Below are 14,933 nucleotides of genomic sequence, written 5' to 3'. Positions count from 1 at the left end.
AAGTCAAAGTTAAGGGTAAGGTACGGGTCTAGCAAGTTTGATGGTAGAGGAGATAGTCTGCATTCGAGCGTGCATGTATTCCCAACCATCTGGACCTAGATTCCTCCTTGTTTATTATGCTCCAGACAGATCCTAGAATTAGGCAGTCAGTTGCTTGCAAAAACATCTTATTTTAATTTTAATTTCATTAAAAAAATCAGTTCACTATAATAAAGCCTGAAATAAAGATTGTGTGAATGAGCAAAGCATGTTTTAAATTATTAAACATTTCATATTTTGTACGGGAACCATTGCTAGACAACTTCAGGATTCCACACAAGGGTCGTATCCTTTTGTCCTTCCAACTCTCTTGCCTGTCTTTCCCTTCTATCCTCTCCCTTGGTCACTTGGTCCCTCAAGGAGAACAGGGAAGGACGCGTTGGCCTCTGGCGACCGTCTCTCTTTAGCTAGTCTGTCTGTGCTCTTGCGCCAGAGTGAGAAAAGGCATCTAACCATTTCCCTGTTCCCTTGGCCTGGATGTGCAGCCAAGTGCTCCAACATTTCATTCTTTATGAACTATAAATTCTGTGCTAATTCTATGTTGTGTTTTTTCCCATATCCACCTCTCCAGAGCCTCCAAGAAGATATTGGAAATTGAACAAAGATGGCGCCCACTTGAGGCCTATCCATCAGCGCAGTCACCTGCCAAAGAGCGTATCAATAAGACTGTCTCTGTGAGTATTTGCGACACACACGGAACGCTTGTCTCCCATCTAAAAGGAAGCAGCCCAGACATCCCACAGAGCAGTCCATCCTCAAACTTCCACCTATTTGTCAAGCTTTTTATTTTAAACTTCCTTTTTTTTTTAATATTTTAAACTTCTTGAGGACATGGTACCCATTGACAACAAGCACGTGTCAGGAATAAACCAGTGGCTTCATCTGAAGGGAGGCATCATGGATGCGCTGGAATCACAGGCACCTTTTGTAATGGAGACAAACAGGAAATGATGTGGGTAGGGTAGAGGAAGGATGCTCTGACTCCATGATTTCAAAATAGTGTGTGAAATGTTTCATTTCATTAAAAAAAAAATTCATCCTTCTGTCTGGAAGAGGGGAAGGAAACAGTCAAGATGCTAACAACGATAATCTTCTGGGTGATAGCTCATGTTTTCATTTAACTTAATTTTGAAGTAATTATAGATTCAGATGTCGTCGTAAGGGATCCCACGTGCCCTTCACCCAGTTTTCCCAATGAGACCATCTTGCAAAACTAGGTCATGTCAGAATATTGGTGTTGATAGATCCTTATTCAGATTTCACTAGTTTTGATGCACAGATATAAGTGTGCATGCGCATGTTTATATTTTTGCAGTTTTATCACAGTCAAGAACAGAGCAGTCCATCATGGGGATTCCCAGTGCTAGTTTTTTATAGTCGAAAATCCCTCCCTCCTCTTCTAGAATCTCTAGCAACCACTACTCTGTTGTCCATCCCTATAATTTTGTCATTTCAAGAAAGCTTTATAGATAGAATCAGGCAATAGGTAAACTTTTGGGACTGACATTTTTTCACTTACCAAATTCCCTTGAGATTCATCCAAGTTGTTGACTGCGTCAACCTTCCACTCCTTTTAATTGCTGAGTAGTATTCCATGGATCTATGTATTCTCAGTCTGCTCAACCATTCACTCGTGAACGACCTGGAGGTTGTTTCAATTCGGGAGTATCGTGTCTAAAGCTCCTTTGAAAATTGATGTATGCATTTTTGTGTGAGCTTAAATTTTCATTTTTCTGGGATAAATGTCTAAGGATGAAATTGTGGGGTCCTACGATAGAGAACATGGTTAGTTCTGTAAAAAAACAAAACCCAAAGTGTTTTCCAGAGAGGCTAACCCATTTTACACTTCCACCAGCAATGGATGCGAGATCCAGCTTCTCCACGTCCTCACCAGCTTTTGATATTAGCATCATTATTTTTTTATAGTAGCCCTTCTGATAGATAGGTAGTCATATCTCACTGTGGCTGTAATCAGCATCTCCTTGATGGTCAGTGATGCCGAACACAGTTGGTTTGTGTGTATGTGTGTGCGTGCGCGCACGCGTGTGTGTGTTTTACTCTTGAATTTTGACTTATTTGTACTTTCTGGATAGAAGTCCTCTTCTACTCCATAGCCTGTCACTCCGTCACCTTCATGAGGACTTTCCTAGAGCAAATTTTAATTTTGTTGAGATCCAAGTTATCCATTTATGCTTTTGTGGAATGTGCTTTGGTGTCAAGTCTAAAAACACTTCACCTAACCTTAGGTCCTGAAGGCTCCCTACACGTTGTTTTTTCTAATCTTCCTACTTTGATGTTCTGCACTGACGTCTGCGATTCACCGGAGTTGATCTGTGCACATGGTGTGGGCTCAGGTCAAGCCTCTGTGTTTGCCTGAGGTGTCCAGTTGCTGTGGCATCACTTGCTGGAAAGATCATCCTTCCTCCATTGAATTGTATTTGTACCTTTTTCGAAACCCCATTTGGGAACATTTAAATGGGTCTTCTACGGGGCTCCCTTTTCCATTCCATTGATCTGGGTGTGTCTGTTCTGCTGCCAAAACCATAGAGTCTGGATTACTACAGCTTTGTAGTGAGTCTTAATAGTGAGTAGTGAATCCTCCCACTTTATGCTGGTTTTGCAAGATTGTTTTTAGCTCTTCTGGATTCTGCATTTCATGTTTTTTAAATGATGAAAAGCTTTTGCTAGCATGAAAAAGGTGTTACAGAGTAAATCAAAGGAAATAGTTTATATCCAAAAAACCTCTTCAGTGTCCTGGTATTAGTGGGGAAATTAGGGAAACCTGTGGATGCCAGAAAGCACAACAACAGAGCAATCCTGAGAGGTAAGTGAATCCTGAGCCCGCTTTCCCCTCGGACTACACCTGCCCCTGCAGCCCAGAGTCCTGAGGGGAGGACCCCGGCAAAGGGGACATGCACCCATTTCACACCCCCAGAATAGCCATGTCAGCTGGGGGACTCAGCCTAACGTCAGACACTGGAAAATAACGTCCTCACACAGGAGACCAAACAAGAACTCGCTTCATCCAGGGAGATGCGTGTCCTGGGCTCGGCTCTGCATAGAGGGAATGCAAGGAGAGGACCACGGAGAATCCTGGCCATACTCCATCCCAGGTGATTTTGGGGCTCAGATGCATCAGGATGGGGCCACTGCACTACTTTCTTATTATCTTTCCAACTTATATTGTACTTCTAGCTCTGTCTCCTGTTTAATTAATTTAATGTTAATATTGTTAACAATCTCATTGTGCTCCTTTTTTCTTCATCGATCTTACTGTCTTTCATAGAGCAGATTTTTTAATCTTTTTGAAATTTTAAAAATTGGAAGAACGCCTGGAAAAGGATCTAGTCCTAAAAAAAAATAGATCAAAAAGAAATGCAGAGTAAGACGACCATGAAATCTAATTTCACATCCCCTTTCCCGACTACCCATGGCAGTGACAGATCATTTTGGCCAGGCTGTGTCACAACCGGTGTCCTCACATACAGCTGGCTGGAATGTAAGCGGGAATGACCCCTTTGGAAACAGTTTAGTGCCACCTGGTAAAGTCAAACACCTACCTGTGACTCTGAATCTCCATTCCTATGCGAACACCTGGAGAAACACTTGCTTACATGGAGCAGGAGAGGTACCATCCCCTGGAGAGCCACGTTGCTGGTAATAGCAGAAATCTGAGGATGGCCCCAACGTCCGCCAGCACCATGGGGAGGCTTCCAGTGCAGACGGGTGACCCACGGCTGTCCCAGCCACACGGCTGACCACCGGAAAGACGCTGTTGGGGACAGCAAGTGGCCCAAGAAATGACAACATGTCTTCTCAATAGCAAGTTCAATGACACACAGACTAAGTTAACACTGACAGGTCCACGTAGAGGTAGTAAAGTTAAGAAGCGGAAGAAGAGAATGAAAAACACGAAGATTCGACTGCTAGCTTCTTCTCAGAGGAGACGCTGTGAGCAGAGCTAAGATGGGCGGGTGCCCATGGGTGTTTTATGGGTGTTATTACTATTAGTTATTGCACCAGCCTGGAACATTCCGAAGAAAGAAAGCTTTCCCTGTCTCTGGCGGCAGCATGGGGAGGGGGTAAGGCAGGTATGGCTCTAACGGATGCTCTAAATTTGCACGGGGATCCTTGGGCCTTGGCTCTGGAAGGGTTGCGTCTGGAACATATTATCCCTGAAAAAGTCTGTGTCATCCACTTGAACTTGAGATTTAACCAGGTGTCTTGTATGTAATGTGCTCATCTGGCAGGCTTAGCTCCAGGGTGGTTTAGAGGTGCTCCCAACCAGCAGCTGTCAGGGTGCGGAGGCACCTTCACTGCCTTCTCCGAAAGAAGGACGCGCCCTGTACCCCAGCCCACAGAGTGCCCCCTACCCTGCAGTCCCACCGAGCAGCAGCCAGCCGTCAAGGTGAAAGATCTAGATATAAACAGGTTATAACCTCAGAGAAAATCGGGCTGACGTGTGACGATTTGGGCCAACTTTGTAGCTGTCCGGTGGCCGATAAGCAATGTCCTCTGACTGAGTTATATCGTACAACAAATCTTTTAGGGGCAGCGTCTGCCAGCGAAGTGTGGGCACAGGGGGCCGGCAGAGAGGTCTCTGGGGATCTGACGGGGCGGCTGGCAGGACTGTAAAATATTTAAAAGGCAGATGCGATTCAAGGTTATCTCTCTGATAAGGAGCAGAGCTCTCAGAAGACACACATCGCTAAACCCTCATAAAAATGCCTCAGCCGGTGGGGCATCTTGGCATCCCTGCCTCGCTGACCCGGCGGGGAGCACGGGGCACCTGGCATCCTGAAGGCACCGCCGGCGAGCAGGGCCGGACTGTGGAGAGCTGGGAAGTCCTCACTGGGGCTACAGGGAGCTCTGGGCTGCTTACCAAGTGGGGAGAAACCCAGGGCAGGGCGGGGTCCCCCTGGGGCCATGCACAGTGCTCTCCTGGGCATCCCTTTTTGGAAGACTCAGGAAGGTGCTCATGACAGGGAGCTCCTGGGGACTCTGGGGATCAGCTTCAGAGGCTGTGCCAGCTGGTTGGCAAACGTTCCCACGCGGGAGGCGTTGGTGTGCATCACTTGGAAAGGGAAGCACGTTCCTCGGCAGTATTTGCGGGACCTTCCTCCTTGTTGCCTGCCCTACGTTGTTACCTGATTTTGCACAGAAGGTGATTAACCTTGGCTGCTGGGTGACCGGGACTGGCGTTTGCATTGTTTTCCAAGGCTGGCCAGGAGGCCTGTGAGGCTGAGTGTCCTTCCCGGAGAACGCAGCTGGCGCTCAAGCGCACTTCAGGGGCGAGCGAGTGGATTCACTGCGTGACTTGAAAGCTGGCTTATCATACTTCCAGAGCATACATAGAATAATTAGTCAGTTATCTCCTTAAAAGACAAAAGACAAGATTGAGGGGAAAAAAGGACATAGTAAAGGTGAGGAATATGTCAAAAAGGAAAACACATTTGCCCTCAGCAGGGACCCCCCAGGGGGTGGCCCTCACTCACTCGAGGGTGTTTGCAAATGTCCTCGTGGTGGCTTGGGCAGGTGCTACCTTTGACAGCACGGGTGCTCAGCATTCTGCTCTGTGCCTAAGGGAGGATTACCCCCCCAAATGCCCACAAGGCCTCCCCTGCAGAGCTCAGAGGGCAGAGACCACACACTCTGTGGTTTTGCTGACCTGCCACTGGCCCCAGCAAAGCCTCTAAGCAAAAGCTGTAGCCCTGACCACAGGCAGCCAGTTAGTTAGAATGTGTTTGTGTTTATGATGTCTATTTTCCATTTGTTGAGCCCATATTTTCACAATTGAGAGGCAGGCTCTCTGGAGAGGACAGGAAATTTCCTGCAAATAGTAATAAAAAGGAAACCCAGGTGAAAAGGGGAAGAGTGTTTGCTAACACCCTTTGGGAAGTTGGCTTTCCTGTTGGGCTGATGGGGGAGAAGCCGAATCCAAGGTCAGGACTTGGGGGCAGCTCCCTGGCTTTTAGCTCAGCAGGCTTGAACGACTCCTCCCCCAGTGAACCCGTGGGCCACCTGTGCTGCGGATCAGGGCAAATCAGAGAAGGGACGTGAACCATCAGGAACAATTCAAGGAGGTACATAAACACGAGGGGGCGGTAATAGTGCATTCAGGGTCCAGAGCAGACCACCCATCTCTCCTAATCAGAGAGATTTTGGAAGGAGAAGGAACAAAACACAATCCTAGTAAGGGACATCAGTATCTGCCTCGTAGTAATTCACAACAGTAATGACAGTAAGAGCACAAACTGCCCTTTTTCAAGTACCTGCTATGTGTGGAACATGATAATTTTTTTTTTTAAAGAAGGCAACAGAAGGGATGCTTGGATGGCTTAGTAGTTGAGCATCTGCCTTTGGCTCAGGGCATGATCCTGGGGTCCTGGGATTGAGTCTCGCATCAGGCTATGTCTCTGCCTTTCTCTATGTGAATAAATAAATAAAATCTTAAAAAAAAAAAAAGGCAACAGCATTTCATCCCTCAAAAATCCACTCAATTCGCAGTAATTGTCCTCATTTTAATTTAAAGAAATGGAGGCTCAGAGAGGTCCCTAAATTCACGCAAGTGAATTAGTTACGTAAATCAGGTAATTCACGTTACCAAGTGCTGAACGTGGGCTTCAAACTCCGAACTTCAGGAAGTCCTAGCTCATACTCCTACCCACATACTTCACTGCCACTCTCCAGATGTGCTTCATGAGGAGATCGCCCAGGCCCAGAGACCCAAGGCTGCCAGGGTAAGAGTGTCTTGTGCCCACTTTGCAGGAGTCTCATAGTCTATGGTCTGACTTATTCTCATATTGTCAACTATAAATTCATCACACGCACACAAAAAAAACGATCAGGAAAAAGCAGAGTCCTCAATCATCCTTCAAAGCTCATTTGGTTTGGCTTCTGGGCTGGAGTGAACCTGGTGTGAGCTATACTTCCAGCTGATGAATTGGGAAGTCTCATTGCCTGTAATGCCTACCTAGGAAGATGAGTGCCTGTCTCCACATGGTGGCAGGCAGAAAGACATCTATCTTCACAGTAGAAGGGACTCCACCGTGGCTGGTATTTAGACATAGTAGAAGTGGGACGTACCATTTATACTCCTCAGCAGGAGGTCAGAGCATGGGAAAAAGTCGTAGATGTCTCCTCTCAAGTGGAAAAACATAAACCATTTGGAGTATATGCAATATTTCTTTTTCATTTTTGTGCTATAGAAACACAAGCTATCCAAAGTCCTAATCTATAGATAAAAAACACTAAAACCTCTGAGGGTATTAACTGAGAGTTAAATAACTTGACTAGCATTTTAGTATTAGACCAAGATAACATTCAGTTCTTTTATTCAGCACACGTATTTTGAGTGTTTACTGTGGATAGACTTTGATCTAGGCTCTGGAGATACAAAGAGGAGCCAAAATTAGCACGGTTCTTATAGTTCTAAGGCTTTTCAGCCTAGTGGAGTCAATTATTAATCAGACAGTCATACAAATGAACATCAAATACTTTCCCTTTATGATCAGGAACAAGGTGTGTCCTCCTTGCCACTTCTATTGAATATTCTACTGGAAGTCCTAGCCAGTGTAATAAGGCAAGAAAAAGAAATGCAAGGTACACAGAATGAAAATGAAGAAGGTGTTGCTATTTGCAGTTGACACGATTGTGTACATCCAAAACAATATGACTGCAAGAGTTACAACTAAAAAAATAAAAAATAAAAAAAAAAAGAGTTACTACTAATGCTGGTATGTGGGTTAATGCAGCCCAGGATACAAGGTCAATGTGGGGCCTTGTTCTTGTTCTGAGATGTGGCCACTACCAATGTCTTTCCTCCTAACTGACCCTGCTAAGAGGTAAAGTCTATTGCTCCCCATCCTTGAATCTAGCTTGGCCTTAGTGGTTTGCTTGGCCAATAAAATAAAATGGAAATGATATCCTGGGGCTAGATCATAAGAAGAGTGCTCTCTCTGGGGGGACTGGGGTGTCCAACCACCATCAAAAGGCCGGGCACTCTGAGACCCATGTTGTGAGAAGACCATACCATATACAGAAGGCACCAGAGGATGTCATGCTATGGAGCCAGAGAAAGAGAGAAGGGATGCGAAGGAGTCCCCAAATGCCAAATGTGTGAGACTCTCAAGCTGCTACCATATAGATCAGAGATAAAATCACCCAGTTAAACCCTTCTTCAATTTGTGGCATACAAAACCACGAGTAAAATGTAATGGTTGGGGGATCCCTGGGTGGCTCAGTGGTTTTGCGCTTGCCTTTGGCCCAGGGTGCGATCCTGGAGTCCCGGGATCAAGTCCTGCATCGGGCTCCCTGCATGGAGCCTGCTCCTCCCTCTGCCCGTGTCTCTGCCTCTCTCTCTCTCTCTCTCTCTCTCTCTGTGTGAGTCTATCATAAATAAATAAAATTAAATCTTTTAAAAAAATGTAATGGTTGTGTTAAGCAACTAACTTTGGGACACTAGTGCTGAACAGTGACATGTGGCTAGTGGCCAGCACATTGGATAGCACGGTTTTAGAGAAAACACGGGAGAAAATCCTCAGAAAGTGGGTAGGCAAAGATTCTTTAAGCAGGACACTGAAAAAGCATCGACCATGAAAGAAAGACTTGATTTTTAAGGATTTCATCAAAGTGAAAAAAGATGCCTATCAAAAGATACTGTTAAGGTAAAAATTAGGTAGGTCACTAACAGAGAAAAACATTTGCAGTATCTGCACTTGACAAAGGACTAATATCCACACTATATATAGAACTTTTGTAAATCAACAATCACAAGGAAAACAACCTAATAAAAACGGGCAAAACATTTTAATAGTAACTTCATGGAAAGAGCTGTATAAATAGCTAATAAGCACAGAATAGGTGTTCAATATCGTTAGTCATCAGGAAAATGCAGATTAAAACCACAATGAGCTGCAATGGCACATGTGTCCGAAGCTTCGAGTGAAAGAAACAGAAGACCCTGATCCGGTGACGGCGTGGAGCAAATGGGAAGTCTCACGCGCTGCTGGTAGGAGTGCAGACTCCTATGGCCCCTTGGAGGACAGTTTGGCAGTTTCTTGTAGAGTTAAAATGTATGTCAACCCTGTGACCCAGCAATTTCACTTTTAGATATTTACCCAGGAGGAATGAAAACATGCGTCCCCAGAATAACTTGTGCAGCAATTTCCAGAGCAGCGTTCCTGGCAGCCAGGAGCGAGGGACAAACTGACACGGCAGCTGGAGAATGGATCCCGCTGTGCGCCCACGGAGCGGCTCCGCCACTCACGAGCAGAAGCCACCAGCACCTGCAGCAGCACCGGGACAGGCGGGCAAATCACGCTGCGCCCCGCATGGCCCCATTTACACGGAATTTGGGAATCGGTAAAGGGATCGGTGGGGAGAGGAGTCAGGGTGCCAGCTGCTGTCGGGGGCGGGGCCTAGTCTGGAAATAGGAAGCTTTCCGGGTGACAAAGTCCTCCCAGGGCTTGTTCGGGGTGGTGGCTTTATGGGTGCACACAATGATCAAAACTTAGCGAGTGGGACACATTTTAATGCGTACGATGTACCTCGATTAAAAGGAGAGGCACATAGACGAACGTACAGTGGTGGCATTTTGGCGGGGAAAGGAGTGTGCCCCTGGAGTGTGCAGCAGGGCATCCGGCCTGCCGTCCCCGAGCGCGGGAGGAAGGGCTGGGCAGTGACAGGGCCAGGCGCCCGGGGAGGGGAAGCGTCTAGCGGCCTGCACAGGGAAGGTTGGCATGTCTGCTGGAAGGAACGGAGCCAGCGGGGCCGACTTTGACCCTCCAGGGCTCTGGTGAAGAGCCTGTACTTGCACCCGATGCATCGCTGGAACTCTGCCCCTGAAACTAAAGCTACTGTGTATGTTAACTAACCGAATGTACATTAAAAATCATAATAAATAAACAGCACGGGAATGCATGCTTCTGGCGCGGAGGGGATGTGGCCAGATTTTTACTTTTAAAAAACGATGGTCCTGGCTCCTGAGAGCTAAGGGAGCACCGAGTGGAAGCAGGAGACGCCTCTGGGGAGGAGGTGGTCTCAGCCTGGTGGGTGGGTGGGTGGGTGTGAGCCAGAAGTGGGCACCTGCAGGGCACCCACACGGGCGAAGGTGCGGAAGACTGACTCGGGATTTGTCACGGGGCCTGGGGGAGGGAGACAGGCGGACAGCCTTGGGCTTCTGGCTCCTAGAGAGGAGGATGCTGAGCTTCCTGAAAGAGGAAGCCAACCCAGGGTCCTGATTCGGGAGGCATACGAGAACTGAATCCATCCAGTCCAGGATAGCGGGAGGGTAAAGGGGAGTGTTTAGAACGCGTGGCCATCTAATTGACTTAATTTGGGAAAAAAAAAAAAAAAAAAAAAAAGTCTGCATTTCCCCCCAATTTTAAAAATTATTATTAGTTCTATCTTATCAAAGATTTGATATTTTGCAAAAAAGAATGTGCCCTGCTTTGTATTTTTTTTAAATGCATTCATGTGCAGGCTAAGAAGTAACACCAAGAGATCCCACACTCCCCTCGCTCGTCTCCCCCATGGTACCACTTTGCACGATCACAGTACGAGATCACAGCCAAGATACCCTCGTGGATACGATCCACCCATCTTTCCACATCTTTCCCGCGCTTGCCTGTCTCGCTCACTTGTTTGTATGTGTGTGTATTCAATCTATACGGTTTTATTCTTCATATTTTTAAGTGTTCTATCTCTATTTGAATTTTACCTTTTTCCTAATAGTTTTACAAATTAAAGGAGAGGGCTTGACAAAGAGATTTCCAGCTCATATAAACTCTCCCATTAAATTAATGGTGTGCTACCCACCCATCGATCTATTGTAAAACTTGAAATTTCTTAATTGAAAAGGGGACGGGGGGGGAGTATAAAAATCCACCATAAAAGCCAATGGTATAAATGGATTTCTAACGTTCAAATTATTTACAGCTGTAATTAAATGAACTCTGGAACTATGAACTTTCTGTCCTGTTTACAGAACCAGCAGGAAATTGGACCCCCCTCCAGTGAGGATCAGTGCCCCAGATTCGGTGTTTTAGCAAAGCCATTAATGTCATCAATGTCTCGGGGGTCGGCGGTGAGGGAGCAAAGGGGCCGTTCAGTTCCTATTATTTCAAGAACAGTATTTTTTCTCTGGGGACATAATCCTAAATCGACGATATTTTCTCAGGAGTAAAATTTCAGCAGAGATGTTGATGAGGATGATTGTCTGTCTTTCCCTCTTTGGGGCACCCACTGTGCCTTGAGTGCTCACGTAAGGAACCTCCTATAAGATCAGAACAACCTTACGACGAAGGAAACCCGGGTCGATGAGGTTGGGAAGAGGCCGTGTCATGTTTTAAACCCAAGTCCCCTGAACACTTGGGTCCTAGTTTTTAATTAATACGGCATTTGGCTCTATTCTGTGAATGTAATTAGTATACAAATTAATTCTGAGACTGTTTGATCATTGACCACATGGCTAACTGGTGTTAAGATAAGATCCTAAATCTGAAGGTGGGTAAGTTCATTTGCCTGAATAAAACTTCCCCAGGAAAAATAGAGACCTAGAGGTGTTCTTTCTCTCACACTGATTTTTAGCTCATAAATATACTGTGATGACTACAGAGCTGGCTGCTTTGGCCACGTCTCTGCTCTGCACAGGCCCCGGTGGGCCTACCCTGTTCCAAGTCCAGGATAGAGAGTACAAGGCCCTGAGGGGCTGATCCTGCTCCCTCTGCACGTCCCCGGCTCCCCCTCCCTCCTCCACCAGCACCCCTGGCCTCCGGGCTGTTCCTCATGCAAGCACGATGCTCCCGCCAGGGCACTGGACTCTCCCCTTCCCTCTCTGGGACTCCTCCTTCCCAGCCCTCCCTCGGGGCTCCCCCTCTCATCTGCTCTGGGTTCTACTCCACGTCACCTCCAGGACCCTGGAGGATGCCCCACGGGCGCCACCACCTTCCCACCCAGGCGTGTAGCTTGGCTCCTGCTTATTCTGGAGAGGAGTCCAGACACTCTTTCTTTCCACCTGATGGCACTGCCCGGTGGCTTTCGAGAGTTGGTTTCCCAGAGGCAAGCTCAGTTGTCCATGGTGGAGAGGATGCCCACACCTGCTGGGTGTAAGGGGTTCAAACAGACCCCAGACAGCAGCTCAGAAAAGCAGGTGAGGAGGTGGATGGTGTTGTTTGACCAAGGTCATCAGTATCGTCAGGCCCTCGTCACTCAGGAGGAGAAAATCCAACCAGAGAGGGTGGTGGAGGTTAGCACCACTTTACCTGCCAGTGTCCAGGAGCAGATGCTTATGGGGCACTCAGGTGGGAAGGTCGTGGCAGAGGGCTCCTCCCACTGTTAATTTTCAGTGAAATTCAGAAAAACTTGTAGGCCCTCCGAGGAAACCTGATTCAACCTCTCGAGCTCCCAAATCTATGGTCATCTGCTCCCGCCCTCCTGTCCTCTTGCTCTGCTCCACAGGATTCACATGGGTCTTCCTGGGCAGGGTCAGCTCCCCCTCCAGGACCAGGGTCACCCTCCCTCTCTCTCAGCCAGAAGCTATGTTCCTGTGTGTGCATGCCCAGGTATGTGTGTGCATATGTTCGTGTGTGTGAGTGTGCATGGTCAGGTGTGTATGTGCCTGTGTGTGTGCATGCTCAGGGGTGTGTGTGTGTGCATACTCGGGTGTGTGTGTGCATGCTCAGGTGTGTGTGTGTGCATGTGTGTGTGCATGCTCACGTGTGTGTGTGCATGCTTGGGTGTGCGTGTGCATGTGTGTGTACACCCTTGGGTGTGAGTGTTCATATGTTCCTGTGTGTACATGCATGTTCAGGTGTTTGTGTGTGCATGTGTGTGGCTAGGCATTAAAGCTGGTTCAACATCCCTAATTCTTTTTTCCTTATTTTTAGAGAGAGAGGGGGAGAGAGAGAGAGAGCAGGGTATGGGGAGGGTCAGAGGGAGAGAGAGAGAGAGAGAGAGAGAGAGAGTCCCAAGTAGGCTTCATGCCCAGCACGGAGTCTGATGTGGGGCTCGATCCCATGACCCTGAGACCATGACCTGAGCTGAAATCAAGAGTCAGGAGCCCAACTAATGAGCCACCCAGGTGCCCCTCAATATCCCTAATTCTTTTTTTTTAAGATTTTATTATTTATTCATGAGAGACACAGAGAGAGACAGAGGCAGAGACACAGGCACAGGGAGAAGCAGGCTCCATGCAGGGAGCCCGATGTGGGACTCGATCCCGGGACTCCAGGAGCAGGCCCTGAGCCAAAGGCGGCACCAAGCCGCTGAGCCACTGGGGCTGCCCGACATCCCTAATTCTTAACCCACCTGCTGGATTGCTCGAGTCTCTTAAAAAGCTCAGTTCTGTCTCCAGTTACATCCTGCACAAAACCATCCCCCCGGGAAACCACCCAGGATGGACACTGGACACTGACATGATTTCCTCCAAATCCCAGAACATCTGGGTTCTGTGTTTACAACCTTCTGACTCTCCAGGTAGCACAGAGCACTGGTTTCGACACTTCCGTCTCAGGACCCACATACACTCGCAGGAATTATTTAAGACCCAGAGAGACTTTGTTTATGTGGGTTCTATGTTTTTCTCAGTTTATATGGATTATATTTTTTGATGTTTATCATATTATAAGTTAAAGTAGTGGCATTTAAAAATATTTTTTTAAAGATTTTATTTATGAGAGAGAGAGAGAGAGAGAGAGAGAGAAAGAGAGAGCACATGAGTGAGGGGAGCCTCAGGCACAGGGAGAAGCAGACTCCCCGCTGAGCAGGGAGCGAGATGCGGGACTCGATCCCAGGACCCTGAGATCATGATCTAAGCCGAGGCAGATGCTTCACCGATTGAGCCACTCAGACACCCTAAGAATATTTATTTAAAAATAAAGTAAAAAGCTCAGTACAGTTTAATATAACGTTTGTTGTTGTTTCCATGAAGAAACAAGCCTAATTTCTAAGACAAAAAAAAAAAAAATGAAGACATGTACTCAGGGGCTCAGGTTTAATAAAACTAATATTTTTTCCTGCTTCATCCAGGACTTTTAAAAGTACAATTGACATTTCTTCCTAAGCGGCACAGGTGTGTGCTTACAAAGACGCGCGAGCAAACCGGCAGCTTCCGCATCGCCAGTGCAAACACCGCTGCTATCTGCAAAGGCAAATAAATAATGTTGTAACTGCAAATAGCCCTGACTTTGGGGTCCAGGTTTCACACCCTGAGAACAATATTTGGGGACTGCTGACCCAGAACGGTACCGTCTAAGCTACCCAGCGGCGCTCATGGTACCCCGGGCCTGTGGCTGCGCCCCAACACGTCCCGCCAGCGCTGCCCCGGCTGCCGGCCTGCCTTTGTGCGCGTGGCTCCCCCTGCCCCAGGGGCCTCCTGACCCGTCCCACGCCCGGCTAACTCCTCATCCTCCAAGGCCTGGTTGAGTTCCTGCCAGTTACCCACTTCTGTACAGCACCCCCCCACCCCCAGCCTGGATCTGAGGGCCTCTGGATGATGCCACTTGTTTATTTCGTTCATGAACTTTCGATTTGGGAAGCACCCAGAGAGGACAGCTCATCCCTGCTGCACACGGCATCGGCGGAGGTGGCGTGACCCAGGCAAGGGGACTCACTTCTAAGACGGCTGATCTCGTCACGGGCGAGCTGCACTGGGTGCTGCCTCCTGCCCCTGGGTCTCCGCAGGGTGACTTGGGCCCCCTCCCAGCATGGCGGCCAGCTTCCAAGAGGGGGTGGAAACGGCCTCGCTTTCTGTGGCCTGGCCTCGAGAGTCACAAAGCATCCCTTCCCCGGTTGTCACCAATCCACCCAGATTCAGAGGGAGGAAACACAGACCCTCCTACTCGCTGGTAAGAGCCTCCAAGTCACCTTATGAGAGGAGCATGTGGAGATATCAT

Source organism: Canis lupus, chromosome 26 (assembly GCF_048164855.1).
Source record: "Canis lupus baileyi chromosome 26, mCanLup2.hap1, whole genome shotgun sequence".
In the NCBI taxonomy this organism is placed as follows: domain Eukaryota; kingdom Metazoa; phylum Chordata; class Mammalia; order Carnivora; family Canidae; genus Canis; species Canis lupus.
Note: the sequence above shows the minus strand (reverse complement) of the source record.